This window comes from Miniopterus natalensis, chromosome 1 (genome assembly GCF_054644295.1).
Source record: "Miniopterus natalensis isolate mMinNat1 chromosome 1, mMinNat1.hap1, whole genome shotgun sequence".
Lineage (NCBI taxonomy): Eukaryota > Metazoa > Chordata > Mammalia > Chiroptera > Miniopteridae > Miniopterus > Miniopterus natalensis.
The window spans coordinates 20,414,898-20,437,580 of NC_142081.1; the positions used below are offsets into that span (position 1 = coordinate 20,414,898).

Genomic DNA, 22,683 nt, shown 5'->3' on the forward strand with positions numbered 1-22,683 from the left:
ACTTCCGGGACGGACCCGGTCGGCTTCCGCTCTGCGAGAAAAAAAATCCGCTGGGGGAGGTGGCAGGCCACGCCCCTCGCTTCCTGAGCCAATCAAAGACGTGGGGCTCCAGTTGAGTGACAGCGGCGAATCTGCGCGCCTCTGGCCGGGAGAAGCGCTACTGGCCTCGTCGGCTCCTCAGACGCTGAAGACGTGATTCGAGAGGCGTCCAGAGAGAGTGGCTAGTGCCGTTGCCGTGGAAACAGCCCGTCTTTCTGCCTGCTGCTACCCGAGGCTACGCTGGAGCAGTTGCGGCCTTCTTCCCTGGTGCCCTAGGTCCAGTGACCGCCGCGTCTCCTGCCTCAGACGCTCAGAAGGCGCTTGCGGGGCCCGCTGCCCCGGGGGCAGACCCCCTTTTATAACGCTGCGTTTGCGCGGCGCCTCTGACGGATCCGGCTTGCTGAGGGCAGGGACCGTATCTTTCTTGCCTGTGCGTTCCCACCGCCCAGCACACCTGATATGAGACAGAGGGATCAGGAATGAGGAGACCGATACCCACCAAAATAAGGAAATTCAAAGAGGGAGCTCATATGGGAGCAAAAATGATGTCCTTCCGCTTGGACAGACTGCAGAGGAGTGACAGTATAATACAGCCCCGAGAGCTGCCATTTACCCAGAGCGTCCAGATGTTGGGCAGTGTGTGTGGACTGGCTCATCGAATGCAACTCGGTGAGGTATGTCGTCTTATCCTTATTTTACAGGTTAGGTTAGGAAACAGACGCAGTTAGTGAGGGGGTGCATTTATATTTAAATCCAGAAGTATCTGAACACAAGGTCTGTGTGTAATGAGAATCTCTATTTCCTTAAGATAAATTCTTAGAAGTGGAACACATACATTTTTAAGGCTTGTTACAATTGACAAATGGCCCTCCAAAAAGATATATCAATACCAAAATCAGATGGGAGATAGTTCAAGAAAAGAACACTGAGAACCAGTATCCCTCATGAACAGCAGATGCAAAAATCTGGAATAATTAGCAAGTCAAATCCAGCAATACATAAAAAGATTAATACATAATTTCCAAGCAGAATTTAAACCTGGAATGCAAAGTTGTTTCAATATTTGAAAATCAATCAACTTAATAAACCATATTAACAATCTAAAGTTAAACCGCATGATCATATCAACTGATGCAAGAAACATTTAACAAAATTCAACAGCCATTTAATTTTTTAAAAACTCTCACAAAACTTGGAATAGGGGGAAACTTCAACTTAATAAAGGGCATCTACAAAATCCTACACCTAACAACATACTTCATGGTGAAAGACTGCTTTTTCCCTAAGATTAGGAACCAGGCCAGGATGTCTACTCTCACCATTCCTATTTAACATTATTCTTAAAAGTCCCACCCATTGCAGTAAGGAAAGAACAAATTTAAACATATAGAGGGGAAAGAAAGAAAGAAAACTATCCCTGTTCATAGAAGACATTATCGTCTACATAGAAAATCCTGAAGAATCAATAACCAAAAAACCCTCCTAGAACTAATAAGTGAATTTAGCAAGAATACAAGGCCAACACATAAAAATCAGTTATATTTCTCTATACTAGCAATGAATAATCAAAACCAAAATTGAAAATACAGTAGTTCCCAAAAGCCATAAAAATTTGTCAATGTCACTACATGTTGAGTTTTAAATGTCTTAAAAATTGCATCATTTTACATGCTTGCTAGCACTTACCATGTTCTGGTCAATTTTGGATATTGTTCTTTATTTTTTTTCAGGTACTGAGCCATTAAAAAATAAAGCACATATTATTTTATACATATAAAAATATATATGGAAGTTATGAAGCATAACAACAAAATGAATACCCATGACCCATCTCTCAACTGAAAAACTAAAATTCTCAAATTTATAGACAGAAAGAAGAAAGGTGGTTGTCAGGGGCTGGAGGGAGGAGTGAATTATTGTTTAATGGATATGAGATTTTGGTCTTACAGATGAAAAGAGTTCTAGAGATGGATGGTGGATGATGGATGTGTCCTTACATCACACAACAATGTAAATGTACTTAATGCTACTGAACTGCATACTTTAAAAAAGGTAAGATGGCATATTTTATGTTATGTGTATTTTACCACAATTTAAATAAATACAGGGGTGGGCAAGTGTAGGTTTACAGTTGTGAGTACATGTAACACAGTTTATTCTTGTATTATTATTTATTAATTATTGTATTATTTATTTGTATTACAACTATAAACCTACTTTTGCCAACCCCTGTAAATATGTGATACATGAAAAAAACCACAACACCCTAAAAATACTGCCAATACCATCACATCAATGTGTGAGCTCTTCTTCTAACTCATTTTCCTACCTTCTCTCATACCCAAGGATAACCACTAAACTAAATTTTGATTGATATTCCTTTGCTTTATTAAAAAATTATTATATATTTATAATCCCTAAACAACATATTGTTTAGATTTTCTTGTTTTGAGTCTTTTGTAAGTTGTAACTTTTTGCAACTTTTCACTGACATTCCTGAAATTTATCCATATTGTTACATGTATCTGTAGTTCTCTCATTTTTACAGCTGCATAATATTCAGTTGTGTGACTATACCACAATTTATGTATTCATTTTCCTTCAGCAGATCCTTGGGTTGTTTCCAGTGTTTTAGCAGGTGGGTGAATATAAATTCATATATATCCCCAGTGGAACAGGTGAGTCATAGCTATGTGAATGTTCACCTTTACGAATAGTGCTAGTCTTCCAACGTGGTTAAATCAATGTATGCTATCTCTGGAAGGACTTAAAGAGTTCAAGATCTACATCCTTACCAACACTTGGTATTATCAGCTATTTTAGTTTTGGAGACTCATGTGGATATAAAAGACTATCTCACTGAGACCGTAAATGTTTTCCTGATTACCAAGAGTTGTTCACTTTTTCCAATGTTTTTTGGTCAAGTGTTTTTCTCTTTGTGAAATACATTTGTTTCCTTTGCCTACTTTCTTTTGGCTTTAAAAAAATATTTTCAAATATATTTGTAGAAGTTCTTTATATAATCTTTTTTAGTTATTTGTCTTATAAATATCTTCTCTTAGTTTATGGCTTTTTTTTCTTTTTGCTTTGGTTTTAATATGGTCAAATGTATCGATCTTGTCTTTCATAGTTAATGTCTTTTATGGTTAATGCCTTTTGTGTTTTATTTAAAAAATTCTTTTCTAGCCCAAAGTCATAAATATAATCTATATTTTCTTCTAAATATTTAAAAATTTTGCCTTTACACGTAATTTGGAATTACTTTCTATGTAGGGTGAGAGGTGGGAATCCAATTATATTTTCTTTTTTCATTCTTTGTCCAGCAATTTTCAATGCTACCACTGTAGTATGTCAAGTTTCTATAATGCGTGAGTATGTTTGGGGGCCCTCTATTTTTTCAAGAGTTTGTGTACGGCCCTAGTTGCGTGGCTTAGTTGGTTGGAGTGTTGTCTGGTTGGTACACAAAAAAATGGTTACAGGTTCAATTCACAGTCAGGGCACATACCTAAGTTGCATATTTAATTTGGGTCTGGGTATGTGCAAGAGGCAACCGATTGGATCCATGTTTCTGACTTACATCGACGTTTCTCTCTCTCTTTCTCTCTCCCTCTTTCTCTAAAATCAATAAATATATCCTCAGGTGAGGATTTAAAAAAAAAACAAGTTTGTGTAAGGACTCTTGCTGATTGCTTTCATCATTGAGTCTGTGGAGTCTCTGGAGGCAACAAGACCCAAAGGGGGAGGTGGGGAGGAGATGTGATGATTTAAGTATCATCACAAAATTATCCACAAAAATTTAATCCACAAAAGTATCCATAAAAATTGTTCAATTTACCTATTCCTGAACCAATATCACATTAATTACTATTGTCTTTTTTTTTTAAGTCTTGCTTGTCTGGTAAAAAAAAAAAAAAAAAAATCAGTGCCATATTCTTTTCTTTTAAGAGTGTCTTAACTAGTTTTGGGCCTTTTCTCTTCCATACATATTTTATAACTAACTTGTCTATTCCCCCCCCAAAAAAACCCTAAAAAAACAGAACAACCACCACCACAACAAAAACCTGCTATTGAGATTTTGATAGGAATTGCTTTAAATCTCTAAGTCAGTTTGAGGGGAATTGACATTTTTAAGATACTGAGTCTTCCTATCTGTAAACATGGTATATACCTTCATTTATTTAGGTCATCTTTATATGGTTCAGTAAAGTTTTTTAAAACCAAGGAGCTCTTTTTATTAATTTATTTTTGTTGTTGTTGTTAATCCTCACCCGAGGATATTTTTTCCATTGATTTTTAGAGTGGAAGGGAGGGAGGAAGGTGGGGTAGTAGGGAGAGAAACATTCGTGTGAGAGACACATCAATTGGTTGCCCCAACAGGGCCGGAGATCAAATCTGCAACCCTGGTAGGTGCCCTTGACTGGGAATCTAACCTGAGACCCTTCGGTGGTACTAGGGACATTGCTGTAACCACGGAGCCACACATGCCAGCGCAATTCAGTAAAATTTTATAATTTTATTTTTGTAGATCTTGCACATCTTGTGTAAGACTTATTTCTATGCAGCTTATATATTTTTTGCTACTGTAGGTGATTTTCATTCCTTTCGTCATTACCAAATTGATAAAGAAAAAATTTTTGATTAGTTTTAATTTGCATTTCTCATTAATCATTCATCATAATGAACATTTTTTCATGTTTATGTACCACTTATATTTCTTCTCTTATGAATTGCTGGTATGTATGATTTGCCCATCTTTCTTATGTGATGTATGGTAGACATTCTTGTTGTCCATTGAATACCTGTTTCTTTCTTCCTTATTAGAAGAACTAATTTCGTTTCATTTTCTATCCAAAGGGTAAGTGGCTTTAGCTTATGGGTAAATCCTTGTTGGTCTAAGCCAATTATGATACTTTCACTCATTTTCTAGTTAGTGGCATATGAGTGTGGTCACTTGGGACTTCCTGGAAAGGTTTCCTGTTCTTAAGAAAAAACGGAGAAGACTACTTAGTCTTTTCTATCTCTGGCCTCATTGGATGTGAAGCCTAGAGTTACTGCAGCTGTCTTGTGATCATGCAGTCTCAAGACTGAGGGTAAAGTTAACATGCTGAGGATGGCAAAACAGAACACACACACACATACAAAACAGAAAGAACCTAGACTCTTGATAATATCACCACTTAATGGGTATTTTACACATATTAACTCTTCTTATCCTTACAACAACCCTATGAGAGAGTACTCTTAATATAATCATTTTCAAAAGAGGAATGTGAGGAATAAATAGGGTAAGTAATTTGTTCAGTGTCACACATCCAGTAAGTGGAAGAGCTGAGATATAAACCCAACAGTCTAGCTTCAAAGCCTGTGCTGTTAGTTTGTATACTGTGGTGCTTTTTATTAAAGCCATTGTGTGAAATCAACAAATCCAGAAAGCTGCCCTACCTTTAGACATTTTATTACATGAAACTACATTTCTCTATTGTTTATGTAATTTTGAGTTGAGTTTTCTGTCACTTGCAGCCCAAAGTATCTTGATATTGGGTATGTATATTTTTCTAGTTGATTTGTAAGATCTTATATATTAAGATACCAACGGTTTGACTGCGATTTGTGTTGCAATATTAGTATTCTTAGAAACTTTGCCCAGTTCTCATATATTGCTGTGGGATTGTAAATTGAAGCACCTTTCAGTAGGACAGTTTAGAAATACATAGCAAAAGACTTTAAAATGTTCATTCATAACCTTTAAACTAGTATGCCCACTTCTAGAAATTTATCCTAAGGAAAGAGTCAGAAATAGAAATAAAGACTTATCCACAATAATATTTTTTATTTTATTATTAATAACAAATATTTCTAAATATTCAAAATTAGGAAATTACAGTACAGCCATACAATAGAATATCATGTTTTAGAAGACAGGAAATGTAATGATAAGGAGAATTGTTTGAATGACAACATAGTAAGTTTAAAAGGCAGGTTGCATATACTCAATCTGGAAAATAGTTTGGCAGTTGCTTTAAAAACTTAGAATGGATTTATAATACAACCCAGCAGCTGCACTCCTGGTCATTTATCCCAGAGAAGTGAACACTTATGTCCAAATAGGAATTTGTACATGAATGTTCATAGCAGCTTTATTTATAATAACCAAACACTGGAAATCACCCAAAGGTCCTCCAGTTGGTTAATTTTTACACAAACTATGGTACATTCATACCATGGAATTGGCTCAGCAATAAACAGGAACAAATTATTGACACATGAAACAACTGAGATGAACATCAAGAACATTATGCTGAGAGATACCTCTCAAAAGTATACACACTATATAATCCCATTTACATGACATTCATGAAGTAGCATAATCAGAGATAAAGAATAGATCAGTGGTTGGGTGGGTTTAAGGATGGGTGGTGACTTGGGATGGGTGGGGTGTAAAGTAGTGGCACACAGGATATAATACAGTTAGGTCTCTCGATTGTGTGATGGTTATGCAAGGCTACACCTGATGAAATTGGATCGCACTACAAACAATACACACATGTGTAAGTGGTAGAATCTAAATAAGCTTTCTGTGTTGCATCAATGTCAGTATCTTGGTTTTGCTATTGTACTGTAGTTGTGTAAAATGTTACCATCAGAGGAGGCAGGGGAAGGGTGCATGGGACTTTGGTGTACATTCCTTTCAGCTTCCTGTTAATCTACACTTATTTCTAAATAAATAAACAAAAACTTCATAAACCAGGATTTATAAAATAAAAACATACACTTAAAAGAAAATTATAAATTATTACATTACTCTAGCTATAATTGTTAAATGACTCAGGGCTAAAATAGGTAATAAAAAAGACTGTTTAAAGTCTGCAATTTTTCAAAATAGGATGCAAAAATAATATATTTTGAGTTGGGATCTCAACTTCATTTAAAAATATATGTTATTCATATGTATTATATAAAATATATATACATATGCTCACGTGTACTTATATACACACACACATACATATGTACACATAGTATACCATAACTATCTATATCTATATATTGTATCTATATCTAGGTATGGTTGGGTGGGTAGATATGTGAGTGTATAAATGACATATACACTATCTCTAGGTAGTATGATTACAGGTGTTTTAGAGACCCCTAATTGCCTCAGAAGTCCTTCTTCTATAGTAATAGAGTTTTAACTGGGCACATAGCTACCCAGAATAAAGATGTTTCCCAGTCTCCCCAGCAGGCAGAGGTAGTCATGTGACTATGGAAGTGTGGTGTTGCTGATTCTGAGAACCTTCCCTAGGAAATAGCTGGCATGAGTCCTTGGCCTTTTTATCTCTTGCTGTGCTCTGCCAGGTTAGATGGTGAGGATGCGGGCCACACTGCAGGGACGGCAGTAGTGAGCTGGTAGGAGGAGAACTCCTCCTCCTGAGGCCTCTGTGGAGTAGAATTCCCATACCAGCCTGCACATTGGGACTTCATGTATCTGCAAGCAAAAGAAACTTAAGTCGTGTGTAAGCCACTGTTATTTTGGGGTTTCTAGCACTTGCAGTCACACTCAATCCTAACAAATACAAGAATTATCTTTATTTTTATTTGTGTACTGTCCTGTGTTTTTCCAAAATTTCTGCAATAAACATGTCCCATTTTTAATCAGAAAGAAAAGTTATTTATAAGAAAAAGAAGAAATCTTTCATCAGGCCCATTCTCTTAACCAGGAGCATGATGTTGTTGATTTTCCAAAAGTGTCCCAATTTCATAATTATCAAGTCATAGTTTCCAAACTTAATTCTGAGAATAAGGTGATTATGATGATAATTCTCAACTGGGGGAAGGAAGACTGATGAAAATATTTGTGTCTTTCTCCTCCAGTTCTAAAGAATCTCCTGTAAGGCTATCGGATCACTTCCTTTTCCTGAAGGACTTTGACTTAACACTTGGGCATGTGAATGCACTACTGTTTTTATCCTTCTGATTGTTTTGGTGGATAAGTCATGTCTTTACGCAACCTGAGAACAAGTGCTATTGTAGTGGACACCTGTTGTTTTTGTCTGTCCTGAGCACTCCTTTTCCTTTGGGAACTGCCCCTCCTCATCCCATGACATTCAGGTGGAACTGTCAATCCCAGGGCTTCCTGATGTCCCAAGTAGCCCCTAGCCACAGGGATGGCGTACCACTCAGGTCTGGTCAGTCACCCTATTTCCAAGCTGATTGGCTGTGCAAAGCCATTCAGTCCTTTCCTGTGATTTGCTATACAGTTCGACCCCAGAAGAAAGGCTTTCTGTCCTTGAGATTGTCTGCTATAAGGAGGTCAATTTCCAGTGGCCAGCTTTCCTGCCTCATGGAGAAAGCTTGTCTGCAGAGAAGGTCAGGCCACTCCTCCAGGAAAAGCAGAAGCAAGCAGAGCCAAGTTTTAGAAAGAGCAAATAGGTGGACTATTTGAAATGAGCTGATGTAAGCCCTTAGATCCAGCCAGGCCTGAACATAGAGCTACCCTTGGACTTCTCAACAAATTCCCCTTCAGCTTAACTTTTTGAGTTGCTAAAGCCTTGACTTAAGCTTCTCTTTTGTCTTCCTGGGAACCCAACCCTATTTTCAGCCAAGGTGGGAGTTCATTATTATTTGATTGATTAGACGAGAAGCTAGTCATGGTCTATAAGTGGATTTATGTTTTTGTGGAATCTGTCTCTGCTCTTGAGATTACCTACCCCTTGAACATAGTCAGTTGCTAGGAATTTGGAAGGAAATTCTAATGACAAACACAGGTAGTGGTACAGGGCATGTGACTAGAAAAAATACTACCCCATTGTTATTAGAGTTGCAGATTAACAGATGCTCTATAGATCAACATATTCAATGTGTATTTAGAGCATCTTTATGCCAAGCACCATATATTGCGTATTGGAAAACAGCCCCTGTACTAGGGGAAACTCATCCCTTATACTTAGAGTACTTTGAATTTTAGTAAAAGACTTTCATGCTCCTTATCTCTTTTGGTCTCTAAACACCCCTATGAAGTTGGCTGGTTCTAGTCAAGATATCAGTTATTCCACAATTGATAGGTCCATCCTCAGTGAGAACTGGCCAAGTACATAGGTAGACAAAAACAAATAGTCTATGATTCTGAAAAAAAAAAAAAAAAAAAAAAAGTTGGAGACCCGGGGCCACTGTCCAGGTATCCTCTTGGCTATGATAGCAGTGTAGTTGAATGTTATACTGTTGAAAAGCCTGGGTTTGGAAGTCATATGGATCTCAGGTCTCCCCTTCCTAACTTGTCTGTCAGTGGAGATGATAACAGTGACATCTGAAAGTGGTAGTCATCTCAAAGATTTAGAGACATTGTGCTACTAGTGATCTTTAAAGCAGTAGGTCTGGATACCCATTACATAATTGAGAGCATTTTTTTAAATGCCCATAAAAAGTGATTTGGGTAGTTAATAAGGACCTGGTTTTAATTTGGAAGACTAGATAATCCAGAGAAAAATAACACCAGCTTTTATTTCCATAACTCCTCTCCTTTAAGAATGAACCAGTTATTCTAACTGCCTGAGAGCATTCAGAACAGCAACAGACTTTGCATGATGGGATGGCCCAGTCAGGAAGCTTGGTGCCCTGGGTCTGAGGAACTTCCCTCCACTCTTGGTGCAAAAGTGACACAGTGACTAACCTGCAGACAGAGGCTGCTGGTGGCTCCCAGAGGCCCGAGGCTCACCATCTCCCAGCTGGCTTTCCTCCTTTCCTGGAATAGTTTCTACCTCTGGTTTGATGTCTGTGGCCAGGAACATCCCTAACAACAGTCATTGTTTAACTTCAGAGTGTAATTTGATGAACTGGTTCCTAACCAGAGAGAAAGGAGGTGGGGTGGGGAGTGGGAGAGTTCTCCAGCATACTCTACATTGTATGTAATATAAGGGGGGAGAAGCTAAGAATTGAGGTCAGAAGGGTCTTTCCAATCTCAGCTAATTTGGGGGGTTTGAGTAATAAGAATCATAGTGTCCTCCAGTTAGTAAGCATGTACATTTAAGCCTTCCAAAACTCTGCAAGGTAAATGTTAATTTCTTCATTTTGCAGTGGAGGAAGCTGAGGATCAGAGAGATTAAGTGACATGCCCAGTTATAGAGCTAACGGGGTGGAGCTTAGGTTCTAACCCAGGTGTGTCTGTCTCCAGAGACTTCCAGAGTGCCTCCTAATTCCACAGCACCCACAGCCTTCATGTTAGAGTGGGAGGAATGGCTTTTAGGGGCCAAACAGGGGCCAGGCTTCCACCAGCCTAAAACCAGTATCTTGGTGACATAAGCTCTGTGGCCCTACCCGGTCATATGAATAGGGAGGCATGAATGGATGAGACGAGCTGATGCTGAGAAATCTAGGTGGCAGACTTCTGAGAGCTGTGCCCTGCCTTGCTAGGATGCCCAGCACACACCTGATGGTGCTGGGGGGTGTACAGGGAAGAGCCCTGCTGGGTTCTGAATCACTCCTGCCAACCCCTGCCCCTGAAAGGAAGACTGCACAAAACCTCCCAGGGCTCACAGGCCCTAACCTGGGGTGGATGTTTCTGCAGAGCCCAGTGACCACTCATGCCCGTGGGAAATCCTTGGCCCTGGTCTGCCTGGGAACCACGGTGTTGCAGCCTCCTGCCCACCACTTGGCTGAGCGTGTTCCCAAGTGGTTTGGATCCCTCCCCGTCTCCGCCCCCACCCTCCAAAGTCCCCAGGGAGTCAGGAAGGCCACTGGCAAAGTTGGTGCTCTGTCCCCCAGGCCTCCCCAAACCCTTCACCAAACGCCTTAGAGCCAGGTTTCCCCAGGGGAACAGGAGGAAACCCCCAAAACTCCCAAAAGCAACCCTGTTCCTAGGTCTGTTTAGGGCTGACGGGCCCCATCTTCACTCCACTGCACACTGAGGCTCCATTCTGGGCTGCTATCACAGGGCTTTGGGTATGGGCTGTTGTTTTTGCAGCTGGGCTGGGGCGGAGCAGCAGCAGGAAGGCGTCTCGGGTACTGACCGTCTGAGAAAGCCCTAAGCCCAAATTCCCACTAGGACAGAGGCAACCCCTTCAAGCCAGTGACTGTCTTGTTCCTGGGGAAAGGCCCCTGGGCCTGGCCCGAAGTGTGGAGAGAAGGCAGAGAAAGAGGCCAGCAAGTAGAAGAGCAAGAGTTTAGGTGACACTCAACCGCTGAGCCACGCCCGGCTGGGCAACTCTCTCATCATTGATGTTTCAACTTCCTCTCTCCCTCTTCCTTCCTCTCTCTAAAATCAATAAAATATATATATTTTTTAAAAGTTTAAGGGACACCCTGATCTTTCTCTGAGCCAGCCCTCCCCCAACAGGCTGTGCTCCTTCATTTCCAGCTGCAGCTGGACAGAGCCACCCGGTTACCCCCACCCCCAGCACACATCTGGGAGATCTTGGAGCAAACTTCCTTCAAACAAACAACAAACAAAACAAAACAAAAATCTCATTTACTAGGGGCAAAATGTTGGCAACTAAAATGGATAGAGATCACCCATAATCCCTTTACTCAAATGTATTCATTGCAAACATTTTGATTCATTTCCCTAGGATCTTTCTTTTTAGTTTTTATTTATTTATTTTTAATATATCTTTATTGATTTCAGAGAGAGGAAGGGAAAGGGAGAGAGAGACAGAAACATCAATGATGAGAGATTCATTGATCAGCTGCCTCCTGCACGCCCTCCACCGGGGATCGAGCCCGAAACCTGGGCATGTGCCCTGACTGAGAATTGAACTGTGATCTCCTGGATCCTAGGTCAATGCTCAACCACTGAGCCACACCAGCCGGGCTCTTTCTTTTTTATTGAGTTAAAATATGCATAACATAAATTTATCATTTTAACCATTTCTTATTTTTTATTTTAAAAATATGTTTTTATTGATTTTTTAGAGAGAGAGTGGGAGGGGGAGAGAGAGGGAGAAATAGCGATGTGAGAGAGAAACAGCTATCGATTGCCTCCTGCATGGGCCCTGACTCGGAATTGAACCCGAAACCTGTTGTATGTGCCCTGACTGGAAATAGAACCTGCCACCTTTTTGGTGCATGGGAATCTCATATAAGTGGACTCATACAATATTTGCCCTTTTCTGTCTTGCTTATTTCACTTAGAGCAATGTCCTCAAAGTCCATCCACGTTGTAGCATGTGTCAGAATTTATTCCTTTTTAAGGCTGAATAATATTCCATTTATATATATATAATGGAATATTTTTATTTTACTCTTTACTTCCTTATGTGAATGGATATAGCATAATACACTTAACCAGTCTCCTGCCATTGGATACTAAGGTATCTTCTTTTTGTTTGTTTGTTTGCAGTTATAAATGACACTGTAGAAATTTTTATGGGACCTATTGCAGTCTGACCTGACTTCTGGCATTTCAGATTATTTCCCAAGGAAGAGTACCAAAAGTAGAATTATTCATCAAGGTGATAAACACTCCTCAGTCTTGATAAATATCACCCCAGACTTACTAGAAAAATTATGCCTATTGCTCCTCTCATGAGCAGTGCAGGAAATACAAAGCCTTTTCCTTCCTTTACCACACATTCAGCAAATTTCTGAGCACTCATGTGCCTGGCACTGAGGAGCCAAGGGTACTTGTGCTATGCCTTCTCTATTCCCTGGAGAAAGGTAGAGACCTCCAAAAGCAGGGACTCAGGGTATCCAACCATCCTCACGTGCCCCTGACACTGCTCTGCCCTGGTGGGCTGGCCTGTCCAATCGAGGTGACAAGTTCTTGATGGCACGAAGTGGTGGCTCAAGAGAGAACCAGCCTGAGCCTGGAGCCTACTCAGAGAGATGCCAGGGCAGAGCCAGCTGGGTGCAAGGAAGCAACTAGTAGGGTAGGGGTGCAGGGCCTCCATCCTAAGTGTGGCATAGGCTTGTCCCAGGACCACTCTTTTGAACCTTTAGTGATTGCTCAACCAACCGCATCCAGAGGGATAGCTATATCAATAGTAGTCAATTATTGAGGGCTTACTATAGACTAAGCCCATTGACTGCTTGCACAAACCCTAGGCCGTAGATACCTCTGTTGTCCCCATTTCCCTGACAAAGCAACTGAGCTTCTCAGCCATTCGATACCTTGTTTAAGGTACATAGCTGGTGTACAGTAGAGCTGGGATTCTTATTCGGGTGTTTCTAATTCTAGAGCTTGTGCTGTAGACTATTCTCATTTCCCACTGCTTCTCACCAGGCCTCTGCTAGAACCCTGAGGCTGGGGAAGAGAGAAAAAGAACTGTGGACCAGTGATGGACTATGGGGGTGGAATTTGGCTTTACCTTTCTGCCCAGCTTTGCCAAATCTTAGGCTAGAGACCCCTGTCCACTGGGAATGAGGAGTGCTTCATGCCCCTAGGGGACCTGGCTGGGGCAGGGATGGAGGCAACCAGGGAGGGGGCAGTTGGAGACCTCACAGCACACAAAGAGCGTGATTGTGTTATAGACTCTGCTCTTTGGGAAAATAAGTATCACGAAGACATCTTGTTTTGGACAATCTGGTATCCCAGAGACCCAAAGCCGAAGAAAACATGGGCTGGGGAACCAGAGCCAGCGATGCTGAGGCCTGCAGGTGAAGCCAGCCCTTCCACGGTTGGGCATGGGAGCTCTTGTGGGTTCCTAGGCTTAAACCCAGGCACTGACACCCAGAGCAGTCTCCTTGTCCACTGCTCCTTGGGGTCCAGGCAAAGGATAATTTCTCCTTGGGTTGGAGAAATTCCACAGACAGATGGGAGTAGAAGCTCAGAGGAGCTCAGAGCCCCCTGCTAAACCCCTGCTTTAGGGCCTGCATGCTGAGGGGCCTCGCCACATCCCAGAGGCACTGGGAGGTTCAGAGATCCACAAATTCCATGGACTCCATTCTGGAGCCTGAGGAACATGCATTGAGAGGAGCCACATTGGGGGCTGGCCAGGCCTCGGGCAGTCAGAGCACCCTACAAGGCAAAGGAAGGCAGCACAGTGGGAACCCAGGCAGGGAGGGTTGATCTTTTTTTCCGGAACAGGATTCCCTGTGGGGCACAGAGCAGAAGTCAGTGGGCTCCAGAGTCTGGGACGTGCCTGTTTGACTCTGCTGGGGTCAAGAGGGCGGCCCACTGGCCTGGCTTCACCAGCCAAAGCCAACACAGGAAATGCCTAGCAGACCTCAATGTCCGGCACCTAATTTATTCTGGCTGCCAGGGAGCACCACCTCCCCAGGCTCAGCTGTAGGCAGCAAGGACAGCAGGGAAGGAGCAGTGGCATTAGTGCTCAGGGGATGCTCAGTCCCCAGGCCTGTCCTCGCGGGCCCTCTGCCCAGGCAGGAGGAGCAGGGGCTAACACTCAAGAGGCCAGCAGGCAGCGAGAGGAGCCAGGCGTTACCCTGGCTGGCAGCCACCAGCGTGTTGTTGGGATCCAGTTTCACGCTCCTTCTTGGAGGAGAGCTGTCAGGGGTCATTCCCTCCCGGGCTCCCCAAGAAGGAGTCTGATGGGCAGACATTTGTTAACACCACGTCGCCACCACCGTGGTGATTAAGCCTCACAGCCAGTCATGGGCCTGCCTGCCAGCCAGCAGCCACGAGGGTCTGCGGAGCAGGGGAGGGGGCCACTGGTGGAACAACGTGTGCTGTAACTGTTTGCGCTGATCCGATTAGTTTGTGAACTGACACTCAATCCTCCTTAGTGATTTCCTTTCTGGGGCCCCAGCCAGGGGCCTAAACTGTGGGGGTGGGGGCAGGGAGGACACTGAGGCCCTCCCTGGCCCCTTATAAGCTGGGCACTAGGTGGGGTGGGCGAGGGTCTCAATCCTAAGCATGGCTTCAGCTTGGCCAAAGACCATTCTGCTGCCCCTCAGTGACGGCTCAGCCAACCCCTGGTGGAGGGACTGGTCCATCTCTTGGTGGTAGGGACCCTCTTTCCCACATGCTCATCGGTATTGGTACAAGTTGAGCCTTGTAGGTGTACTGTGCACTCCCAGGCCCAGCATGGTACCTGGCACAAAGTAGTTTGCCAAGGTTATTGGCAAAGATCACTCTCCTCTTCCCCTTGGCCAGAGTGCCTTGTGGGAGAATCTCTGTGATCCCCTCCAAGGTCTGGCTGGTCCTTGTGGGAGCAATTTTCCAAATAGTCTCAGGAATGGACAGCTCTCCAAAGGCCCCCTGGTCCATGCCCCTGTGTATACCGGTGACATCCCTTAAGCCATCTCTGATGTGCAGCGGTGCTATACGTGACCACATTCTCCCTTTCTGCATTAGCACGTGTGCACAAGTGCGCATGTGCATGTGTGTGTCCGCTCAGAAGGAGCATGGGATATTTTCTTCCCTGCCCATCTTCTATGTTCCTTCAGTTTCCTGGGTCCCCTTCCTTGGAGGTCCCAGGCAGGGAGGAGGAAAGCTAGGTGTCTAGTGTGGAGGCCCCTGGGTCACGACCTTTTCAGAGCCAGTCTTGTTTGCACTGCAGGCTGAGGCACAGGCTGGGCTGGCCTCCCGCCTGCCTGTCCCCTCAGTTACCTCTTTGAGGGGGGTGCCCTGAACCCTGTGTGAGTAGGATCTGGTCCTGGCTACTCAGGGGTGTCCCCTTCAGCTGGTGGACATACTGGAGGCCAGGTACCTGGAGGCTGTGAGGGAAGGTAGGACGATAGCCCCAGGCCCATCTGGTCAGCATTAGCAGGCAGGGGAAGTGGCCAGCGCCCACCAATGGTGTTAGGCAAGAAATGTCCCTTGAGATTTCAGGAGAGGGCAACCAGGGCAGGAATGTATGTGCCCCAGGCACATGGGGGGTTGAAATGCAATCCTCCCTTCCCTCTTTCCAGGTTTGGTCTGAAAACCCCTCCACTGCCAGCTGCCCAGCCCTGCCCAGCCCAGGCCTCAGGCCCCTAGGCCCCTGAGCATGAGCACAGCGTGGGCTCCTGGAGGGACACTGGAGAAGAGGCACCACTGCACTCCAAGCAGACCCTGCACCCCCTCCCCAGCCTGGTGCTTCCTTCTCTTTCCTCACCCCTCTCTCCCATCTCAACCCTCCCTCAGGGTTTTTCCAGCCTCTCTGCGCCATGATATCTACCCTCCCAGGGAAGAGGCTGGAAACTGTCAGGATTGGAATAAGGCCTGGGACAGCCATTAAACCTTTCTGAACCTCAATTTTCTCACCTTTAAAATGGGAATGAGGAATATCCTCTCTACTTACTGCCTTGGAAGGATATAAATGAAGTATTATTGAATGGAAACTGTAGGATATAGTACAAGATGCATCGAAGATGGTCTGGAAGGATATCAAATAAATTTTAGACAGATGTCACCCCTGGGGTATGGGAGTGGTGAGGGAGGGACAGAGTAAGTGTGGGAAAACATAGTTTTTACTTTTACTTAATATTCCTTGATATTGCTTGAATTTTACTTCAACAAGACTGCATCTGTTCTTGTAATTAAAAATGTAAGTGTTCTATTTTAAAGGCTTGTTGTCAGCTTTAAATGTTAATATAGGGTTGTTGTTGAATGAATGAATGAATGAATGAATGCCTAGTGCATGATTGGCTCAGTACATGCTTCTCTTTTCCCTTGTAAGCAAGCCAACTCCAACTCAAGCTTTCTCTCCTCGCTTATCCAACTTCTTTCCCTGAAGGGGTTAAAATAGCAGCACTTCCAAAGCTGAGTAAGGGAATCCAGAAGTCCCCAATGAGGCCACAGTGGGATGTGTGGGATGGCATGGAGGCAGTATCCCCTGCCACGCCTCAGTCTCCGGCAGGCCACTAGGGCCAGCCCACTCAGCTCAACTCAGGACCTGCTTCCAATTACCCATGAAATCTGAGCTGGAAGAGACCTATTAAAGCCCCATTTAGCTTGATCCCCCTGGGGGCCAGGGATCTTTTCCGGCGACATCCCCCTCCTTGTCCGACTGGGACTCCAAGCCCTTTGGATGTTATCTCCTCCTGGGTCAATATTGTGACAACTCCAGCTGTGACCCAGGCCACCCTTGAATCAGAGCTGATCTGGGCCTGTTGTAGTGCAGGGGGCCCCCATATCCAGCTCACTTCCTACCTCGAGGCTCTCGGATGGAAGGGGGCAGCTACAGTAAGACTGACCCACCTTCAGCCAGAGCCCAATATGGCCTGAGCCCCTCTTCCCAGGTTGGTCTGCAGGTTGCTGGATGACTCTGGGTGGGCCTGGTCATCCCATGGGAAGCACTTACTAGTAGAGACCATCTTTCACATATTCCCAGTCGTGCCTGGTACAAGGTCCCATGTTTCATAACACCCATTACATAAGAAATAATAAATAACGGTGATTAATGACCTCCTCCTCTCGTCCCTGGGCTCGCCTGGGAAGGCACAGGAGCTTCAGGAGGAGGAAGGGGGAGCCCAGGGTGTGGAGGGGCACCCGCCCTTCCTCCAGATTCACCCCAAGCACCTCTGCATGTCCTTTCCCATGGCCACTCACTACAGAGCAAGAGGAAGCCACCAGGAAAGGCAAGGCAGGGTCCCAAAGTCCCTCATTAAGTGGGACCCCAGCACTGAGGAGGTGGACCCAAGGCTCCTCTGACCCCCTGCCAGGGCACTCTCTCAGGTTCAATGAGCCTCAACTCCCTGAGGACCACCCTGGCGAAGGATCACGCCCACCAAAGAACCTGCCCTCCCCGGGTGCCTCTCCTGGTCAGGGCCTCTAGCATCTCTCCTGTGGGTGGGAGGCCCAGGGCTGTAGTCCAGGGACCAGGCTGGACTGGGCTGGGCCTTTGGGGGTGGTCTTCTGGGAGATTTGTGGCTTCTTTCCTGAATTTTAGAACAGCAGGGAGGGAGGGAGGGAGCTACTTTGGGGGCAAGGCTGGGGCAGCCACTTAGAGGTGAGAGGAGGGCAGCAGGAAATGGAGGATGAGAGCGTTCCAGAGGGAGGAGTGGAGGAAGTCACCTAACTAACCTCCCCCTGGGCGCCCCTCCCGGACCTCTTAGGGCTGCAGAGGACAGAGCCGGGACAGTGGCCCGGGGCTTCTAACTGCCATCCAGGGCAGGCTCCTGCTTCCAAGCCCTGCACTAGTCCTGTGGGTGGATAAGGACCCCGTGGTTGGGACCCTTGCGGATGGAGATTCTGTGGCCTTTGTCAATGAAGGACGCTCCTTCCTTAAGTCTAGCCTAAACTTCCTTGCTGTACTTTAAGCCTGTATCTTCTTATTCCAGCTAAAGTGGATTCACATAAATGGACCTTCCCTCAGTATTAAGCTGTTGCTTTGTCTTTCAAAGTTCACTCCCCGGAGGAAAGAAGACCATAGCCTTGGCATTCTCTGGGTACCCTGGCCCTGTCACCATCCCCACTGTCAGGGCCCAATATATGCAGCTCCTCGCAGGCCCAGGGAGGGCACTTATGGCCTGGGACCAGGAAAGAGCCATTATCTGGTGCTGGACCCTTCCTGAGCCCTCCTAGTCCTGGTTGCCAGCTCAGTGGGAGACAGGGGTTGCCGAAGGCTGGCGCCCAGGGGGCAGGTCACCATGGGGCCAGACCACTGCCACGCACAGCTGCTCACCACCATGGCCTGTCAACCTCATAGGAATGCTTCATTTATCTCTGTTACAAGTCGAGATGCAGCGTGCAGCCCCTCCTCACTCCTCTGGAGGCTGGGGGTATGTGGAAGGCAGACTGGCCTTGGCCTCCCCCTTGCCCCTGGGCTGGGCAGAAGGAAGTGCACGAGGACACGTCCACCCACGTGCTCATACGCCTCCACCTGTGTAGAGGAGCACGTGCCTTCAACATCCATACAGGTTCACACTGCACACACGCTTCGGCACACGGGCACGGCCTCACATGCACACACATGTACACACAAGTGCACACACCCACTTTCACACAATCTCACACATGTCAAACATACACATAACTCCCCATGCACATGCTTGCTTGTATCTTCCTATGAACACATATATTCACCATGACACACTTTGTGTGCACTCTCATGGGATGTTAATGGGAGGCTGTCAGCTGCTGCTTGGTTCAAATAATGGAATATTCTATGGGACTTGTTCATAAGCCATTGGCTCTGGGCAGCAGAGGAGGGGGTGGAAGAGGAACCCTGGGCCTCCGGGAGAGGTTTCTCTCATGTCTTTTTGGGAGCATAGCCTGCCAAGGGAACCAGGAGACCCAGGCCTTGCATAGTGGGTAGGATTTCAATAGGTGAGCATGGTGGTAGTACTTCCCAGGAAGAGGGCACGGCCTGAGCAGGGCATAGAGATGGAAAGATTCAGGCCAGGTTTTGGGAAAGCTAGGGGACTGTTTGATTCCAGTGGAGGGTTCTCTAGCTCCGCCTGGGAGATGAATAATGAAGTCGAAAAGTGCAAAAATGTTGGAGCAGAGGGTGAGCTCAGAACAGCTCTTCGGGCAGCATTATCCCTGCAGTGCTTTGTGCTAAGGGAGCAAGAGGGGGAAATGAGTGATTCTGCCTGGAACAGCTGAGGAGGAGAGGGAACAACATAGCTGGCACGGGCCTCAAAGGATGGATAGGAGCTGTCAAGACAAGAAAGGCCAGGAAGAAGGACTGAAGCCAAACCTGGCAGCTGGGGTGGAGAGAAAGGCCGTGTTGTTTCTCATGTGTGCTCCATAGGGCCAAACACAGGCTGTCTTGAGGAGCTGAACTCGACGCCGGAAGCAGGAGTCTCAGCAGCTATGACCAAGTCCACTGGGACATGGAAAAAATGGCAAGTGAACAGTGCCTGATGTTTCCTGGAGCAGGCTGACCTGACCCCAGAAAGGAGAGGAACTTTTCTCCTGAGTGAGTGAGAGCCATGGGCGAGGACACAGAGGGGTGTCAGGGCCACCTAGCTGACCTTCCAGAGGGACCCACTGAGGTCTCAGGGACACTGGGATAAAGAATGGGACCGCCTTGGCCCTGATCCTTTGATATGTCCCCTCCCTGGGAAACCTGACTGAGGCGCTCCAACCAGCCTCCAACCACCCGTGACCCTATTATCCCGCTGAACCCATAGCCGAGGGGCTCAGCTCTCCAGGCTCCAGCCCCACCTTGGCCCCATCTCCAGCCTCCATCTCTTTAGAGCGGGAAACACCACATCCCAGCTGTCTGTCCCAAATCCACCTGGAAGCCAGCCAGCTTGGCTGAAGCCCAACTTAGTTAGGCCAGACCCAGGAGACACTGCCGGGAAGAGGCAAGGACTAGAAGGACTGTGACTGGGCCAAAACTGAGCCCCTATCTGGGCCCTGCCCTGTAGGGTTCCCCCTGGAACATCCATGGGCTTGCCAATTGCCACGTACTTCTGAGTCCCTGGTCCCCTGGGCTTTAGGCTCTAACCCTTTCAGTGTGATCCTGAAGAGGACCGGTGGCCATCACAGCTGGTAGTTGGACTCTACCATGATTACCAAAAGCCTGGAGTCCTGGCCTTGAGCCCCACTTGGGACAGAAATTAATCTGGTTAAGGACCCAGAGTCACATCTTGTAGACTTGAAAGCTTATCAACAGGCTTACACAGAGACCCTCACTCTGAGAACAACTCCCTCCTTCCTCCCCGCCCTCCCATCTTCCCAAAACCAGCAGCTTGCATCAGCAGCAACAGCTGCTCAGCCTTCAGGGCAGCCTGGGGCCACCACCGCCACTGTGCTAGATGAAAGGAGGCTGAGCAGTGGGGGTTCAGGGCTGCTGTACCCTACCTTGTTCTGGGGAATAGGCAACCCTCATCCTCAAGACACCAGCCCCACTGAGCCCCCAGCCCCTGGACAAGCTCTTCCCTCCCTTCCCCTCTGCCATGTCCTCTACCCATCCAGCTCCTAACCAGGAGACACTTTTCTGCTGCCCATGGTAACTGAGTGCCAGATTTGCAACATTTCATGCAAATTCTCTTTTTGCCCCATTTGCCTACCGGAGAGAAGAGGCAAAGGAACCCAGAGTCAGGGCGTCAAAGAGCAGGACAGACAGCCAGAGGACACAGCATCTGACACCTGTGGTGTGAGCTTCGGACTCAGACACTCAGGTCTGCCCCTTACAGGCTGTGTGACCTAGAGCACGTGTCTTTTACATCTCTGTGATTCAGTTTCCTCAGCAAAAATAGGTCCACTGCTGTACCCACTCTTCTTGGGACTTGAATAAGTTAACATTTGCAGAGTGTTTGGCAGAGTTCTGGAACCTCATAAGCAATCTCTGGGTTAGGCTAAAGTTACTCTTATTTTGAGCTTTGATTTCCTTGTTAGAGGGAGATGATAATACACACGTCCCAGTGGCTATGGGGAGTTAACGGTGCATTCAGTAGGTGTCAAAGCAGAGTCCCACTCCAAGTTTACCTGCCCCAAGGGCCAGGACTAACCCCGTGTCCCAGCCCCAGACCTCACTCTGCTGCCAAGGCCCCCAGGCAGGCCTTTTGCCCAGTCAGGCAACAGGTGGCAAGGCCGGCAAGCACAGGTGCAGCCTTGCAGGGGATGTGGGGGTGGTCCCGCTGCTTCCTCCCCAGGCACCGCTTCCCCCAGCTGCTGGCTGGACAGGCTATGCCTGGGAGGAAGGCTGGGCGGAGGGAGGCAGCAAACAGCCACGTGCAGCCGGGGCTGAGTAAGCGCTGCTTCCTGCCGCCACCGTCAGCAACCTCAGCAGCAGTGGCCAGTGGGTGGCTCACAATGCTCGCTGGGGCAGGAGCTCTTCGACTAGGCAGGGTCACTTCCCTGAATTGTCCTTGCCCCAGCTCTCCCCAGCACACCTGGCCTGCCTGCCTGGAGAATGGTGGGGTGCCTAGCTAGGCCTGAGAACACTATCCTGGGTGGCTGCCAGCACCCAGCCCTCACCAGGCCAAGAGGCAGGGGCTTGGTGGGGCACTTGCTCTGGGCTCTGGACACAATGTTGGGGCCCACAAGAAAGACAGTCTGAGTCTGAGCTGGACCCTGGCCCACTGTGCCCTCGCAGGCAGCAACATGAGTGTTGAGGATGTGCTGGGCTCTAGCACCAGAACTGGGCTTGGGCCACTGGCTCTGTAGCCCTCACTGGCTGCATCTCTCACTATCTTGGTGGGCTTGGGGTAGAAAGGACTCCAGCAGACACACAACCAGAAGAAATGCAAATGGCCAGTATTAATATGGAGAAATGTGCAGCTCACTTGCCTAGTAAGTAGCCAAGGAAGTATATCCAGAGCCACTCCTGAGATATGACTTTCTAGCTCTAACAGCAAAGATGTAAAAGCACGATAACACCAAGGACTGCAGGCTGCAGTGGCCTCGGCGCTCTCGGACGTTACAGGGCAAGTGGAAACGGAAGCCGTCTTTCTGGAGGGCAACTTGACAATGAGCATCAGAAGCCTCTGACCCAGGCCTGGCTGGTTTGACTCAGTGGGTTGGGCGTCCTCCTGTGCACTGATCAACATTCTGTTCTCACATAGATGTTTCTCTCTCTCTCCCTCTCCCTTCCTGTCTCTCTAAAAAATAAATAAAAATGTATTTTTTTAAAGTCTCTGACCCAGAAATTCCTCTAAGAACTTAAGGAACAAGAGCAACAAATGTGTATGAAGGTGCTCATTGCAGCGTTATTGATAACAGAGAAAACATTAGATGCAATCTAGATGCCCAATGATAAGAGGATTTGAAAAGAAAAATTTAGCCACTCAGCGGTGAGCATTCCCTGGGAGTAAACCATTAAACGTGGCGCCAAACAGCAGCATTCTCAAACTTTAAGGTGCATGAGAATTACCTGA

At 46.3% G+C, this 22,683-nt stretch overlaps 1 long non-coding RNA gene across 2 annotated transcripts; it reads left to right on the forward strand.

Moving 5' to 3' along the window:
* Positions 1-300: 300 nt before the first annotated feature.
* LOC148094028 (uncharacterized) lies at positions 301-22,439 on the forward strand. 2 transcript variants are annotated; one of them, XR_015714831.1, is made up of 4 exons: positions 301-713; positions 1,989-2,091; positions 2,645-2,677; positions 19,608-22,439. It is a non-coding gene; the product is annotated as an uncharacterized LOC148094028 (long non-coding RNA). The 2 variants fall into 2 exon arrangements; XR_015714830.1 differs by lacking the exon at positions 19,608-22,439 and having other exon boundaries at positions 308-713; positions 2,645-7,029.
* The last annotated feature ends 244 nt before the right edge of the window (positions 22,440-22,683 follow it).